This window comes from Chiloscyllium punctatum, chromosome 45 (genome assembly GCF_047496795.1).
Source record: "Chiloscyllium punctatum isolate Juve2018m chromosome 45, sChiPun1.3, whole genome shotgun sequence".
Classification (NCBI taxonomy): domain Eukaryota; kingdom Metazoa; phylum Chordata; class Chondrichthyes; order Orectolobiformes; family Hemiscylliidae; genus Chiloscyllium; species Chiloscyllium punctatum.
Window position 1 is genome coordinate 12,225,645 of NC_092783.1, and position 17,179 is coordinate 12,242,823.

The 17,179-nt window shown below is 40.7% G+C and overlaps 1 protein-coding gene across 2 annotated transcripts in view; it reads right to left on the reverse strand.

Moving 5' to 3' along the window:
• ppardb (peroxisome proliferator-activated receptor delta b) overlaps positions 1-16,652 on the reverse strand; it is an 80,606-nt gene extending 63,954 nt beyond the window's left edge. For both annotated transcript variants that reach the window (XM_072563287.1, XM_072563286.1), the window contains exon 1: positions 16,500-16,652. The gene's annotated coding sequence lies outside the window, so the exon portion shown is untranslated. The remainder of the gene's footprint in view (positions 1-16,499) is intronic.
• Positions 16,653-17,179: the final 527 nt, after the last annotated feature.

Below are 17,179 nucleotides of genomic sequence, written 5' to 3' on the forward strand. Positions count from 1 at the left end.
AGTCTCTCAGCTACTGTGATAGGAGAATCCAAATATTAGTTCTCTTAGTTACTGATAAAAAACAGGAAACTTGTAACAAACAGGTTGGTTTGTGTGGGGCTAAGCAGGAGAAAGGAGTGCATTGTGTTAATGATCTCCAGGTCGTTCTGGTATACCACACGTTTTGTCAACACAAACTGGCAATAATATGACTGCTGAATTGCGGCTGCTGTTTGAGTAACTCAAACTTTCTACTAAACAGGTATAGCGATTTTCTATAGTGATCTTCCACAGCGCGATTTTACAGAGGAACACAACTGTCGCGTGTAGCAGAACAAGCTGTACAAGGAACAAAGTTCTCAATTCTGTCCTGATTCAATGACTGTCAGAGATTAAACAATAACTGACCTCAACATTTCTGTATATGATATTAAAGAGTTAATTTGCCCTGCTGACCTGCAGGAAATTGGTTGTCCCGAGGCTAGGGTGGGATGCTTCTGACTTACAGGTAGATGGTAAGGAATTTAGATTCCCATCCCTTGCCACTCAGCCATTTTCATGGTCGTCTCCTATTATTCAGAGATAATTTACATTTGCATCATCATCCTATTCAAAATCAATAAGAACATTGCAGTTGGAATTTTGACAACTCCCGGTAGTTAAAAAAAAATTCATAACAGATTTGGCCATTAAGGGATGTTTTACATTATATTGTTTCTGGAAATGACATGGTCACTGTATAGGGTCTTAAGGAACATGTGACTATGAGGGAGTGACCGGGTTGTCTTGTGGGCATTACTGACTGTAATGTAAAGACTTGGTATAAAGGAAGGACTGTTCCTCTGTTCACAGAGATGTCTCGACACACTTCAGTGGATTTTCCTTACAACTTTTATTAAATAATGGCACCATGTCAGCTAATCTAGAGTCTTCTGGCACCTCAGCTAGGTGAACTAGATATCTCAGCAAAGGACCCAGGAATCACCTCCATAGCTTCCCACAAAGTGCTCCATACATGTTCACACATTTTCTGGGGCTTTTGTGGTGCAGTGGTAGTATCCCTACTTTTGTTCCAGAAGGCCTGGGTTCAAGTACCACCTGTTTCAGGGGTGCGTGATCAGATTGCTGAGAAGATTGATTAAAAATAGTTCATGCACTTTCTGTTTTAGGGTCTAGATAAATAAGTATTAGGAAGTTCAGAAAAATTACAACTCTAAGTCATGCAATTTGAGATCAGAGCTCTCAAAACGACTTTGGATTCTCAACCCAAAAGCAAGGTAATTAAAACAATTAGATTAGATTACTTACAGATTAGATTAGATTATTTACAGTGTGGAAACAGGCCCTTCGGCCCAACAAGTCCACACCGACTCTCCGAAGAGCAACGCACCCAAACCCATTCCCCGACATTTGCCCCTTCACTTAACACTACGGGCAATTTAGCATGGCCAATTCACCTAACCTGCACATTGGTTTTTGGACTGTGGGAGGAAACCGAAGCACCCAGAGGAAACTCACGCAGACACGGGGAGAATGTGCTAACTCCACACAGACAGATGCCTGAGGCGGGAATTGAACCCAGGTCTCTGACACTGTGAGGCAGCAGTGCTAACCACTGTGCCACCCACTAGGAGTCTGCAAGTAAACTTTTAATTGCTGAAGTACTGTTTATAGATATAAGTCGATTGAAATTAAAAATTAAAAGGAGTTCTATTAAGAAGTTTAAAATTATAATGAAATTTAATTGTCTAAGAAAGAAATACGCTGACGGGAGGTTAGGAATCCCTTTTCCACTTAAATCAAAGATTTAGATGAGGTAACTGCAAGCACAGTAGCTAAATTTGCACATGAAGACAACAAAGACAGGCAGCTACGTGACAAAGCCAACTTAAGGAGCTTGTTGAACAACACAGGTTAAGTGACAATAATCTGGTAGAAAGAATATAGTTTGGGAAAATGTGATGGTGTTCACTTTCGCAGGAAAAAAATCAATAAAGCAGAGTATTATTTAAATTGAGGGAAAACTACTACAGAATATAAGACATGGGGACTTACAAGTTCTAGTGCACACGTCACAAGAAAGATTAGCAAGTAGGAATACACTTGATCAAGGTGACTAATGGAATGCCTTCTACTGACGGCAATTAAACAAAGTAAGGATGTTATTATGCTTCAGTTAAACAGAACGCTGGTGAGACCACTTCTTGGATACTGTTGCTGGTTTTGGTTTCCTCATTTAAGAAAGAATGTAAATGTGTTGGAGGTGGTTTCAGTGGGGGATTACCAAGAGTGAACAGATTGTATGAGGTTAAGTTGGATAGCTAGGCTTGCTTCGAATGGAATTTAGAAAAGTGAGGGGTGATGGAAGTGTACAAATCCTGAACGGTAGAGGCGGGAAGGATGTTTCCTCTTATGAGTGAAGAGGAAACTAACTTTCAGGAAAGAGATGGAAAAATTCTTTTTCTCAGAGGTTATCCAACTTTGGAACACTGCCTCAGAAGATGATGGAAGTGGGACAGTGAATACTTCCAAGACTGACATAGATAGTTTCTTCTTAGGCAACTGTTATTGTGTTTATAGGGGGTAAACAAGAAAGAAGAATTTAAAACACAAAGATTCGCCATGATCCATGATAGCAGAGCAAGCTTGAGGGGACAAATGGTCTACATTTGCTACTATTTCATACATTTGTATGTTCATGGACCAGTTCAGGAGACTAAAGAGCAGCTGATGGACGATACAATTGGACATTGAGTATAGCAAAATTGCCTGATTACCTGGAGAGAGAGGAACAGTGTGTGTGAAAAATTAAACAAAATGATAAATTGTAGCAAAGTAACATTCCAAATAATTTGATATTGTTGTTGATTAGCAATGAAAACTTCAGGTGCTTCGTGTAAGACTTCAATTATTCTAAAGCTTGGATGGTTGACGTTAACAATTACTTCAAATACTTCAAAATTAGTACAGAATAAAGTACAATTACAAAAAACCTGAGATGAGCAAAAATGAAAAAGTTATAAAAACAACTATCAATAATTAACACAGCATCGCCTAGGCCTCTTATCAAGATCCTTCAGATATGTCACATCTATCACCTAGGTATGAGTCATCTTTAAACTGACATGAAAAGCAGTATTCCTAGCCTCTGATCTCCTATTGTGGCCACTGCATTCATATAGCAAGTCCAGTTCAGTTTCTGGTAAATGGCATGTTGATATTGAAGGATTCAGAGGTTGTAACGCCATTGAATGCCAAGGGGCATTGGTTAGATTGTCCTTTATTGGAGATGGTCATTGCCTGGCATGTATGGCACAAACGTTACTTGCCACTTGCTCGCCCAATGGTGGATATTGTCCAGAGCTTGTGAGATATTAAAAGGGTTCATTTGCTCTGCTGACCTGCAGAAAATTGGATGTCCCGGGGCTAGGGTGGGATGTCTCTGTCTTACAGTCGGATTGTAAGAAATTTACATTCCCATCCCCTGCCATTTGCATGGCCATTTCCAAGTTATTCAGAGTAAAAGAATTACATTATCATCCCTTATACAGAACTCAATAAGAACATTGCAGTTGCAATTTTGACTACTCCTTGCAGTTAAAAAAATGATTCACAACAGATTTGACTGTTAATGGGTGATTTACATTATACTATTTCTGGAAATGATGGGATCACTACTACATTGTGTCTTGAGTGGCATGTGACTGTACGGGAAGGCTGGGGATTGTCTTGTGGGCATTACTGACCGTGATGTAAAGATATTATATAAAGTTAGGACTTTCCCTTTGTTCAGGGAGACCTCCTGACACGCTTTGTGAGCATGGCGAAAAGTGTTTAGGGTTCCTCCACAGTTTGTGCTTACTTACTAAAATTTTGACTGTTCACAGAAGCTGGCAGTTGCATCAAGTGTGTAAGAATCTCAAGAAAAAGAACTCAACACTTGTTGTATTTGAACATGGGCTTATCTGACGAGTCACAAATGGTGCTGAACATTGTACAGTCACCATGAACGTCCAACTTCTGACCCTGTAATGGAGGGAAAATTATTGATGAAGTAGCTAAAGATGGTCAGCCTAGGACACTAGACGGAGGAACTCCTGCAGAGTGGTCCTAGAGCTGAGATAACTGACCTCCAAAAGCCACAACCATTTACCTACATGCCAGGTATGACTCCAATCAGCAGGGGATCTGTCCCTCGATACCCATTGATCCCAGTTTTTCTAGAGCTCCTTGATGCCACACTGTCGAATGCAGTCACTCTCGCCTCACTTGTTTGGTGGTCTGCAGTCAGTTTCATATATCAACTCTGTGGCACTCAGAAATCTTTACAAGACGTGAACTTTGTCTAAAGACAATCCAATTTTATGACTACCCAACCCTGAACATACCACCCATCTATTAACAAGATCTTCATCTCAATACTTTGAATCTTAAATAAGAGAATTTCTAAAAGTCTTACAGTCCTGGGCAAATCATTAAATTATCCAATTTGTGAGAATGCTGTATAGTCTGAGGAACATTGCTGTTAGCAGTCAGGCTATGATCTCTTACCATATTAAGATCCTAACTTTCAGAGGCAGACAACAGTGCGTTTGATAGACAGTGATGTTTCACCTCCCATTCGTGACCAGTGTGGTGAGGTCCAAGTTATGACATCTGTTCTAAATATCTATCTTGTGCTGCCATCTTTTCTGTGAGCAAATAACAGATTTTGTTTTGTATTTTTGACAACTGCTCATTGCACTCATTTAAAGTTAAAACTTTTTCAACATTGAAAAGTTTTTTTTATAATCTACCACAGATTGTGGTGCATTGATCAAGAAAGAGCAATTTAGAAAAATTTTGCTCTTAACAGATATCGGACGAAACTAAATGGTCTTTCTCTAGTTTCTGTATGACCTTATTTCATGCTCTCTCCAAACTCATCTTAACTTCAAGACTCTCTGCTGTTCCTTGATCCTAATCATGCTAAATTATGAAAAACAAAAGTCCACCTTCTTCCCTGGCTAGCTAATAGTGTGTACTATTTTATACTGTACAATATTGTAAATCCTCCCCCACCCACCCCACCCCCCCAAACACCATATCCGCAGGGGATATGTTCCAGGTCCTACCGTGGAAGCCCAAAACCGCAGGAGTGAACCCATTCATTTCAATGGGAAATGTACCTTCCCAGCAGCCTCCTGGTCCCTGGTTCCCTATAATATATTTGGTGCGCAGTAATCCATGGGTAACTGAAACCGCGGAAAATAATTCCACGGATAGGGGGCTCACCCCATTCATTATTTCATGACCTATAAGCACACAAGAAATGAATGAGTCGGCTACTCAGACCCCAAGCCTACCCTGCCACTCCTGAATACCATGGCTAATCTTCCCTGACCTCAACTCTTTTGAATCAGCTCTGCATGGCCTTCAACATTTCAGAATCTACCTCCTCTTTAAATTACTTCATTGATCTAGCATTAACTTCTAAGGATAGTGAGATGTAAAGGAATTTCTTCTCTGCAGATAGTTACAGAATAAGGGGACGCTGACTACATCTCAGTTAGGTTTCCCTGCTAATGGGAACATCAACATCTAACCCTGTGAAGCACACTCTGAATTTTGTACACAAGGATATATAGGGCGGCACGGTGGCACAGTGGTTAGCATTGCTGCCTCACAGCGCCAGAGACCCAGGTTCAATTCCTGACTCAGGCGACTGACTGTGTGGAGTTTGCACATTCTCCCAGTGTCTGTGTGGATTTCCTCCGGATGCTCCGGTTTCCTCCTACAGTCCAAAGATGTGCAGGTCAGGTGAATTGGCCATACTAAATTGCCCGTAGTATTAGGTAAAGGGGTAAATGTAGGGGAAATGGGTGGGTTGTGCTTTGGCGGGTCGGTGTGGACTTGTTGGGCCGAAGGGCCTGTTTCCACACTGTAAGTAATCTAATCTAATATGGTCCCTCTTTCAATCTGCCATTGTCACCCTTTACCTCAAGGAAAAGAAAACCCTTAACCCTACCATCTTTGAAAATTACCATCCTATCTCTGATCTCTCCAGAGTCCTTGAATATGTTATCAGCTCCCAAAATAACTTCCCACCTTTTCTGGAACTTCCCCTTAGGTTTTCTTCCCTGCCACAATACCAAAAAAAGTGCTCTCAAAATTACAATTGACATCCTATGTCACTAAAAGAAAAGGAAACTTTCCTTCCTCATCCTGCTCAACTTGTCTGGAACCCGTGACACAGAATCTACAACCTCAGGCCAATTGTTCTCGGGAAATGCATTCAATTCCCACAACAGCACCTGATGGAATTAAAATTCACTAATAAATCTGGAATTGAAAGCTAACCTCAGTAATAATAGCCATGAAACTACTGAATATTGTTTTAAAACAAAACTCGCAGTCCTTCAGAGGATGAAATCTGCTCGTTACCCTGTCTGGCCTAAATATGATTCCAGAACCATAAGCAACGTGATTGAGTCTTACATCTCCCAACACACTTCAGTTCAAAATGTAATTAGGATCAGCCACAAATGCTGGCCTTTCCTGAAGTTGTATTTGACTCGAAACATTGACTGTTTCTCCCTCTACAGATGCTGCCAGAATGGAATTTCTCCAGCATTCTCTTTGAAGGCATGGCAGTGGCTTTCATGTGTATACTGATAACACCCAGCTCCAACTCATTATTATCTCTTTCAACTCCTCTACTGCTGTTGTCAGGTTGCTTATCCAATCAGTACTGGTTGAGCAGCAATTTCTTCCATAGACTTGCCTTTTCTCTCATTTGACATTCAATACATCAAAGGTCAACTGAACTCTATGTCATGTCTCAATTCACATCAAGCCCCAGTCCCTTACTATTTTCTTGATAGGCAGTTCCCCAGGATCAAGGATGACGCATCCAGTCCAGTTCAATGGGTTCTGAGATGGCTGATAAGTCTAATGTGTGATCTGCAGGAGTTTGCCATCTGCAGGCAAGATGGCACTAAAAGACACTGGTAGATTAGTTGCTTGGAGGGTTGTGCAGGTTTTCCAACACTTTGACTTATCTTCTGAATGACACTCAATGTTCTCAACATGACAATTTTATCACAACTTCCAATGTGCCAGTCATGGAAAAGAGCACGGAGGTCCAGGATCTGAGGTTAACATTTCTATTTACAGGGATGTAATCCCAACATTCTTAAATCGTTTGAAGATAGATTGATAGAGTGGTCAAGGCGGCATACGGCATGCTTTTCTTCATCGGACGGGGTACTGAGTACAAGAACTGGCAGGTGACATTACAGTTGTATAGGACTTTGGTTCAGCCACATTTGGAATACTGCAGTAATTTTCTTTGTTCTTGACTTTGACAGTGACAACTTACAATGATTACCTCAAAGCACACCAGCATTTCTCTAATTCCTGTGCTCACTTACTTCGAATGGCTTCCAGTCAAGCAATATCTTGATATTAAAAATTCTCTTGGTTTTCAAATCCCCCCATAACCCCATCCCTGCAACCTCCTGCAATTTTTTAAATTTTTTTCCAAAAGATGTATGCTTATCTAATTTGTTTGAGCATACGATTTTAATTGCTCCACCATTGAAGGCTGAGCCTTCAATTTTTATGTTTGAAGCTTTAGAATTCTCTAGCTCACCTTCCTCTTTCAATAAACACCTTAAAAACAAGTTGTTTTAATTCTCTCTCCTAACATGGCACAGTGTCATACTTGGGAGTGCCTTGGAACATTGCTACATTAAAGGCATTATAAGTAGGGTAAGTCTCCAAATAGCACATGCGCACACACACACAACTTGTAACTGTAATTTTTGACAGGTTCCATATTTGCCCTGTATAGGACAATGTCGGAAAGATTATTCCTGGGGGGGGTGGGGGGGTTAGGATACACCCCTCTGTAGAACTCCAGGGAAAGTGTGGGGAGAGAGAGGGCAGGAGGTCAGTCGTTTAGAGACGGAGCCTGTTTAATCACTGTAAACAAAAGATGCAATCACTGCTGAAAACACGTCTTTGATATAATGTTGCTACCGGGACCTCAAGATCTCCTTCGGATAATCCGATTTTCAGATAATTGGTATTCGGATAATCAAGTCTCCTCTGTAGTTTCTGTGACAGGATCAACTACCTCTACAATGCCAAAAGTGAACCTCGAAACTCAGCTGAATTCGTAGCCAGATGTTTATCCCCCCCAGGACCCAGAGTAATATATTTTACAATTTTTGAACATTTTTCTCTTGCAAGTAGCACACAGCATCTTCTAGCTGGAAGAGCAAGATTCAAATTCACTAATAACTTAAAAGGCATGTTTATCAAACAAATCAAAAACACTTACTGAAGCACTACTGCTTTACATTTCAGTGACATGTGTTTTGGCAAAGGCATTGAAGGGTTTATTTACACAACTACATATTGCAAGAAGTCATAAGATAGACTGCAAATATTTTCTGCCTGTAAGGAGATCTCAGCCTTAACCCTTAAGGGGGTTATACATTGTACATATTCACGAACAATAAAAACACACGTGTTAAAAAGGCTATAAGGAAAGTTTACTACTGCATTAATTACATTGTGACCATCTAAATCAATTAAATTATGATTAGTGGCTTGAAAGCTTATCATAACAATTTGATGTTTTACTCAATATTAGACGATAATATTGTTAAAACTAATACTAGTGCTCCACAGAACAAGTAAATTCAAGCTTCTGAGCTTAATATATTATAAAATCTCTTTTTTTAAAATCACGAATTTTAAAAAATCTCTAAACATGAAACAGATTTTTAAATATTTGTTTATAGTTTTATTATAGAAAAGAGATAGGTTATAAAATATCTATTAAGCTCAGAAGCCCAAATTCACTTGCTCTGTGGAACAGAACTGTAAGATTTAACACTTGTACATGTATAATAATGTTAGATCCTACAACACACCAAACCTCTTCTCATTTAATCTATCTAGTGCAGCTGGGTATCAACTTTATAAATGATAAAACATTGCTGGTGGTGTAAGGCATTCTTTTTGGTTCTGGAAAACTAGGAGTGAATCAAAATTTTCTAATCTAGACATTGGAAAATTCACGTTCAGCTTTGGATAAAGTAGACTCAGATTCAGGATGAAAATGAGGACTGCAGATGCTGGAGATCAGAGCTGAAAATGTGTTACTGGAAAAGCGCAGCAGGTCAGGCAGCATCCAAGGAGCAGGAGTATCGACGTTTCGGGCATAAGCCTTCCTGAAGAAGGGCTTATGCCTGAAACGTCGATTCTCCTGCTCCTTGGATGCTGCCTGACCTGCTGCGCTTTTCCAGCATCAGATTCAGGGTGGCACATTTGCATACGTTGCGACATTTCTCACGTAAAATGTACTTTGGTCTTTATACAAAGTTAACAGTTTTATATCAATGGAATTGTTAAAAACAAATTTAAGCACACTTCCATCTCAGTTAAAAGGAAGAAAATCAAAAGTTTAATTTGCCCAAATGTGACCGTATATAAATAATTTCATATTTATATTCACCTATTTAAAACGATTTCCAAAATGTTTATACAACACGTTTCAATAAGAGCTATTCTTGAAATACCCTTTCAATATCAATTTTAAACAGTGTTTTGTATCTTGCTGAAACTACAGCAGGACTTCCTACCTTAACAACTAACCTGGCAATTTCAAGTCAATTTAGAACATAGAACATAGAACAGTACAACACCACGATATTGTGCCGACCAATTTCACAAAATAATAGCTCACCAAAGGTCTCTGTGCACTCAAGCTCAAAGAGCTTTGGAACAGAAATACAACTGAAACTGTTCTATGAATTGAGTTACTGGATCCAGTTCAAGAATCATCTCAGTGTTTGTAGAATTGAGCTTCCCATTTGACTTAGTCTGGTAAAATTTCAAGCACATAATGATCGCCAAGACTGAGAACATTGTGCTAAATGGAACAGAACCCTTATTTCCACATTCAGCACAGTAACTATTTGTATCACCATAAAAGAGCAACCTATAATGTAAATACTTCCACAAACCAGTAATGAACACCCAATTATACAACAACAAATAGCAACTATTATAATTTTATCTCATAAGCATATTTAGCAGGATGAAACAATAGGTATACCTGCTTTAGAATAATTATGATTATACTGTTCACAGCTCCGGTAAGGGGGCAATTATTCCATTTACTTAGAAATTTTATCCATTCTCCTGAAACTAATATCTTACAAACATTTATAAATCAAAAGACTTAACCTTCTTACAATGACCTCATTTCCCTTTCTTATTTAAAATACTTTAGTACGATTGCTTAAATTTTTGATCTCCTAAACATTTGCTTCTGGTAATTTACAAAACTACGTATCATCCTATTTCACACTTAATTATTAGGCAAAACGATTCTCCCCTCAGTATTGTTCAGGCTAGAGGATCTAACAAATTGAAGCCAAACTGTAAAGCAGTTGAAATTTGGTATTGAACTTTTAACAGGATGCAAACTGTTACAAACACTAGCTTCTAGATGTTGACCACTAATTGCATTTTTTTGGGCAAAGGAATTTAAAACATTTTCAGAGGCTTCAGGCTGAATATTTACAAAACAGACTGTTCAAACATTGGTTGCAATATGGCTCATAATGGCCAATGGGTGGGAGCAAATTTTGGCAAGTCCAGTACAAGCATCACATTTAAAGGCAACTTAGCAGTCTTCCTGCCAGCCACACAAAGAGGGCACTAGAAAGGGTACAGAACAAGAGAGGTCAAGCATGAACAGCTGAATGTAATTAGATAGCACCAATATCCAGTGACTCCTCATTGAAGGTGCTCCCACCAGGAATGCAGATCTCTTGGCCTTACTGACCTGACTGCTATGATTACTTATGTCTTGTCCTGCCATCGGTTGCATGGGATGTCTCATGATTGATGCAGCAGTGAGCAACTGCCTGAAATATCCTACAAATATTTCCAGAAGACACCTCAATTGAGCCTTGAAACTAAAACATTAAGCACTACGGTTACCTTCACCACCACACACAACTTTTCCTCGAGCACTCCAAACAGGTTTGCTACTGCCTAACTGCAAAGAATGAATCTTTGGAGACACAAGTGTTCTGGCATTTTCATGAAACAGAATCTCTCTCAGTGATGACAGCGTCACTGGCAAGGCCAGAATTTGTTGTCCATGTCCAGTTACTTTGAGAACAAGATGGTGAGCTGTTTTTTTTTGAGCCATTACAGTTCACCTGGTGTAAGTACACTCATTGGAAGAGAGCTCAAGATTTTGATCAGTGGCAGTGAAGGAATAGCAAGATGAGAATTTGCATATTATAGTATTCGCTTGCACGTTCTGTCCTTATTCTCTTAAACAGAAGAGGTTTCAGATTTGGAAAGTGCTGTTAAAGGATGCTTGACAAGTTGCTGCAGTATGTCTTGCATACACAGTATTGCTGATGATGTACATCAGTGGCAGATGGTGTCAAAGTTGAAGATAATGGATTGGCTTCCAATCAATTAGGCTCATCTGTCTTAGATGGTCCAAGTTTCGTGAACATTTTTGGAACTGCACATGTAGGAAAGTGGAAATTCCAGCTCACCTCAACTTATACTTTGAAGATAGTATATAAATTTTGGAGAATCAGGAAGTAGTTAATTGCTGCAAAATCTCCAGCATCAGATCCACAGTTGTAGGCACAGTAATTATAAGCTGGACCAAAGGTTAACTCAATGGTAATTCTAACATCCAAATAGTTTGCTACACTTTTCACCTGGATAGTGTCTCCTACCAACAACAGCCTGCATTCTTAGTCCTGTGCAAACCCCTCATCTGCACTGCCTTGCACTACCATGAGATTGTTGTTCTGTCTACTGCAGGCTTATTCCATGTAGCTGCATCTGGCACTCACCCCTACTCTTCTCTCCAACTATACATCATCTCAGAATTAGATCCCTCAAGGCTCAAAATCTCTCAAAATTGCCTGCAATAAATGAAGTAAAATTGGGAGCGTTTCATTCCCTTACCTGAATTTTTCTTTTAAAAAAAACTCATTTGAAAATATTGCTTAACACAATGGCTTCCATCCTCCAGTAACCATTCAACTGCCATTGATGTGTCATGGTCTTTCAGGTGGCAAGCTCTGCTCTCCTTGGAACCCATGCACCCCAGTTAAAATTTGAAGTTATTTTAGTGAGTTGAGAGAAGATTTGTAGCTCAGGTTGAGCTTCTGGATGTAGGTTTGCTCGCTGAGCTGGAAGGTTCATTTCCAGATGTTTCGTCACCCTACTAGGTAACATCTTCAGTGGGCCTCCGGGCAAAGCACTGCTATTTAAAGCAGAAAGTGGGAATAAAACCAAAAATCTGAATCTCACTATCAAATTAAAATAATACTGATACAAACAGGTTTGAAAGTTCAGTATTTTAAAAGGATTGAGTGAATTGAAATTCTATACCCATTATGATTTCTAATTGCCCATACCAAACTCACTTTGGTGCAATGAATGAACTGTCAAAGGCAGTTTTCTAAAGGAAAAGGCACCCACATGTGCACATGAATTACACTTTTACACCTTTGTTTTAAAAAAAAACAGGATTCTTTCAACAAAATGGTTGCCCCATTTCCCAAGCAATCTCTTTAGTCTCTGCTTCTTGGCTTCCAGCATCTTTTCCCATTTCATATTATCTTAAAATCTGTGCACTTGCAAGTCAATTTCAAACAAACTTATACCAATTGACAATCAGTATCAGTACCAATTTAACACATTTTCTGCAAAGAGGAATTGCAAAGATATTTTTGAAGTTACCATCTTTTATGTTCACCTCTGCACTGCAAAACAATTTCCACTGTAAAATATATATATATCATTTGGCCTCCTTGTTACCACAGCAAGATCTCTTGCAATGCTAGTGGCAAAGGAAACATACTGTCGCTCTTCTGGTTGCGATTTAATGAACTCTAAGTGATGTTTGTACCACCCTTCATCTTATTTTCATAATCTTTAATATTACATGCATGATGCACAACTACAAATGCACTCATTCAAGGCTACCTTGGTAATGGATTAAAGATAATCAGTACTCCCACAAGGGAAGGAAATGGTCTGTTTTCTGAGGTTTTCTGCCCTGACAATATAGAAGGGCAACAAGAATATCAAAGAGTAGCCAAATTAGACTTTATTTACCTGAAAGTATCATTGCACAGAATAAAATAGCTCAGTTTAGCGAGTTGATTCTAACTGCACATTCTTTACATTATGTATCTGTTTAAAAAAAACAAATCACAAATGCAATTCAATTGCATTTAAAAATCACTAATATATTTAATAATACCTGCACTTTAGCAATTAATCAACTATAAAAGTTACTTACACATTCGTAAAAATTTGGACAGCATTGATTTGACTTTAAAAATTGTGACTGCAACAACTATATGAATGTTAGTCACTGGATACCAGAATAGTTCAAAGTGTGTTCTTGTTACCAACCGAACAGCCAGCCCAGTTTCAGAAAAACAACAGGTTTACTGGGAACTACTAGCTTTCAGGGTACTGCTCCATCAGGTAACTAGTGGGGCAGGATCATAAAACACAGAATTTATAGCAAAAGATCACAGTATCATGCAATTAAAATGATATATTATACAAACCTAGGCAGCTGTTGAGTCTTTCATTTTTGAGTGGGTTGCAGGTTTCAGTTCATTAATACGAAAATCTCAGAACTCCTTTCAAGTCACATTCGAAATGTCTTTTTTATAAAACCTTAAGTTATCTCAACTCAGGCAATTTATTAAAGGTGTGAGGTTTGATTAGATTAGATTAGATTACTTACAGTGTGGAAACAGGCCCTTTGGCCCAACAAGTCTACACCGCCCCGCCGAAGCACAACCCACCCATACCCCTACATTTACCCCTTACCTAACACTACGGGCAATTTAGCATGGCCAATTCACCTGACCTGCACATCTTTGGACTGTGGGAGGAAACCGGAGCACCCGGAGGAAACCCACGCAGACACGGGGAGAACGTGCAAACTCCACACAGTTAGTCACCGGAGGCGGGAATATCCCAGTTTGAGTCTGTCAATATCCCAATCTCGAGTCAGATTGGTTCTATTTCTAAAGTAGGAATTTATAAAATGTTATATGGATTGACAGCCGATAGGTTGTGTGCTTTTTGAACAAAAATAGAATGTATCTGCAAATGCAAATTCACTCCATAGACTCATATGTGCATGCACATGTGAATGCATGCAGGTGAGAATGAATGCACACGAGAGAGCGTGTGCTGGCATGTGCTTGGGAGTGTGTGCTTGAGTGTGATGGAGTATAAGCCTGAGAGAATGTATGCCGGGTGTGAATGTGGGAGGTGTACATGTATGCGTCTGAGAGAGAGTCTGCGTGAGTGAGAGTATGTAAGAATGTATGTATGTGTGAGCGAGCGAGCAAGCGAGATTGTATAGTGTAGTGGGATCATCTGAAGTGTGACATGAACCAAAGGTCCTGGTTGAGGCCATCTTCATATGTACCAAACCTAGCTATTAGCTTCTGCTCAGCCACTCTGCATTGTTGCATATCTCGAAGTCCGCCTTGGAGATCGGTCACCCAAAGATCAGAGGCCAAATGTCCATGACCACTGAAGACTTAACAGCAATCTAGGTTTGTTCAATACATCATTTTAATTGCATGACACTGTGACCTTTTACTATAAATTCTGTGTCTTATGATCCAACCCCACTAGTTACCTGAAGGAGCAGCATTCTGAAAGCTAGTACTTCCAAATAAACCTGTTCGGCTATGACCTGGTAGGAGAAACTGAAGACTGCAGATGCTGGAGATCAGAGTTGAATGTAGTGCTGGAAAAGCATAGTCAGTCAGGCAGCATCCGATGAGCAGGAGAACTGACATTTCAGGCACAAGCCCTTCATCAGGAAGACGACTCATTCCTGATGAAGGGCTTATGCCCGAAACATCGATTCTCCTGCTCTTCGGATGCTGTCTGACCAGCTGGGCTATAACCTGGTGCTGTGTAATTTTTAACTTTGTCCACTTCAGTCCAACACCAGCACCTCCACATCAAAGAAGCAAAGCAGTTGAGAAAGGGTAAAGATGTGAGAGCAAGAAGAAAGCGCCTAGTCAACCAAGGACTGACCTTTTCTCTGTCAGTGTTGTTTCTCCTTAATCTTTCACCTTCCCTTTCTACTTCTTTAAATATGGACTGATTTCACTTTCATTTCTTACATCCCCTTTCTCTACTGTAGGGCTCCATGCTATGAAGGACTGCTAATGTATATAACTTTGGTTCAAAATAACTTATTGTTTCATAACATACTTGACAGCTCCCACTAATTCAGAGATCACAAACTTTGCTGTTATGTCCAACTTCTCGAATAAAACTACAATAAACCAAGAAAAAAAGCCTACCTTGGGACCTACTACAAACAGTTCAAAGGAATACGAAGTAGAGTGATCCACTCCACCCTCCTCCCTGACCTATCACCTTCATCCCCTCCCCCACTCACCTATTGTACACTATGCTACTTTCTCCCCACCCCCCACCCTCCCCTAGTTTATCTCTCCACCCTTCAGGCTCTCTGCTTTTATTCCTGATTAAGGGATTTTGCCCGAAACGTCGATTTTACTGCTCCTCGGATGCTGCCTGAACTGCTGTGCTCTTCCAGCACCACTAATCCAGAATCTGGTTTCCAGCATCTGCAGTCATTGTTTTTACCTTGATGTTAAATTGCACAGTTATTTAAATGTCAATGCTTTATGGTTTACAACTACGCTTATCTGGCTAAACTAGGAGAGGAGGGCTTTCAGTTTGTCGCTTTTATGCTATACAGAAAAGGAGGACAAGACTAGGGAAAAGAAAAGAGGTACAACGGTGCAGAGAGGGGAGGCAGCTAAGTCACCAAAGGTAGGAGACACACCGTGTAGACAGGTTAGGAGAGGATAGCTAAGGGGATAGAGAGAGCAAATAATAAATGGGAGGGGGGAAAGCGGGGAGCCTACCACAAAAGTGGACGAGGGCCTCGCAGGGGAGCTGGGCCAGACTAGACCAGACAACAAATGCTAATTAAAATTAGGAGTTGCAGGAGTGTTGATCACTTTCTCTGTTGGGGGCCAGGCTCTCACCTTGCCCTAGTCTGCACCCGCGACGGCCGCAAAACTTGAGAGAGTAGCGCCCTCACAGTTAGGAGTGGCCAACCCAACATCTGGGGAAAGGGAAGGGGAAGACAACAGGGGAACGCTGCTCCCCCCCAAGCCCCCTCACTCAGTCCCCAGCAGCAACAGATTCCGATCCATACACACCCCAAACACGGGGGGGGGGGGGCGCATTCCTGGCTGACAGCACCATCAAGCAATGGGATGCCCGGTATCTGACAGCAAAGGCCAATCGGAGTGGACAAGAGGCGGGCCTTCCGGCGCAGGCACCCACCGGGCTGTCCGGTGAGTTTGCCAATCCTCCTTCCTGTTTGACAGAATCTTTTTCATGTCAACACTGAACAGGGAGAGACAAAGCCTCAAGTTGGCGGAACTCACTCGCAACATTTCATCGGTCGGTTTCTCCCTCGCTCGCCCGGCAGCCGTTGCTCGCCCACTTTTTGAAGCGCCTCAAAGTTCTCTCCGTTAATGTTTACGTGCGCGAGCGGCTCGAGCGGTGACAGCGCCACTGACGTCACGCGGCGTGACCGCCTCGCGCCACTCTCACGCGCCATGACGCAACAGTGGGCGGGGCTCTGTCCTGTGTGACGTCACGACATCCTGAAAGAGGCCGTTCAGCCCGGCAGAGGCAGTCTGTTTTCTGCGTGGCAATCAGCAGCGTCAGTTTCGTAGCCAAGCGGGATTTATTTTCCTCAAATCCAACACTCAAGTCTCTCATTCAAGTCATTAGTATCTGTTGTAAATAATAATGGTTAGATCAGTGATCCGTGTGGCATTCAGTTTGTTAGAGGTTGTCATCTTGAAAATGCCCCCCTTAATCCAAACGTTCTGTATTCTATTAGTTAGGTAACCTCTGTCCATGTTAATGTACTGCCTCCAACACCAAGGGATCTTAAGTAGGCTTACGTATGGTACTTTATCAATTGGCTTTTGCAATCCAAATATATTACATCCACTGCTTCCATCCTGCTTATTACTCAATGAATTTTGTCCTTAATAAAACCACGCTGTCTCTGTTTGATCATCTCACGTATTTCTAAATGGTCTACCATTACATC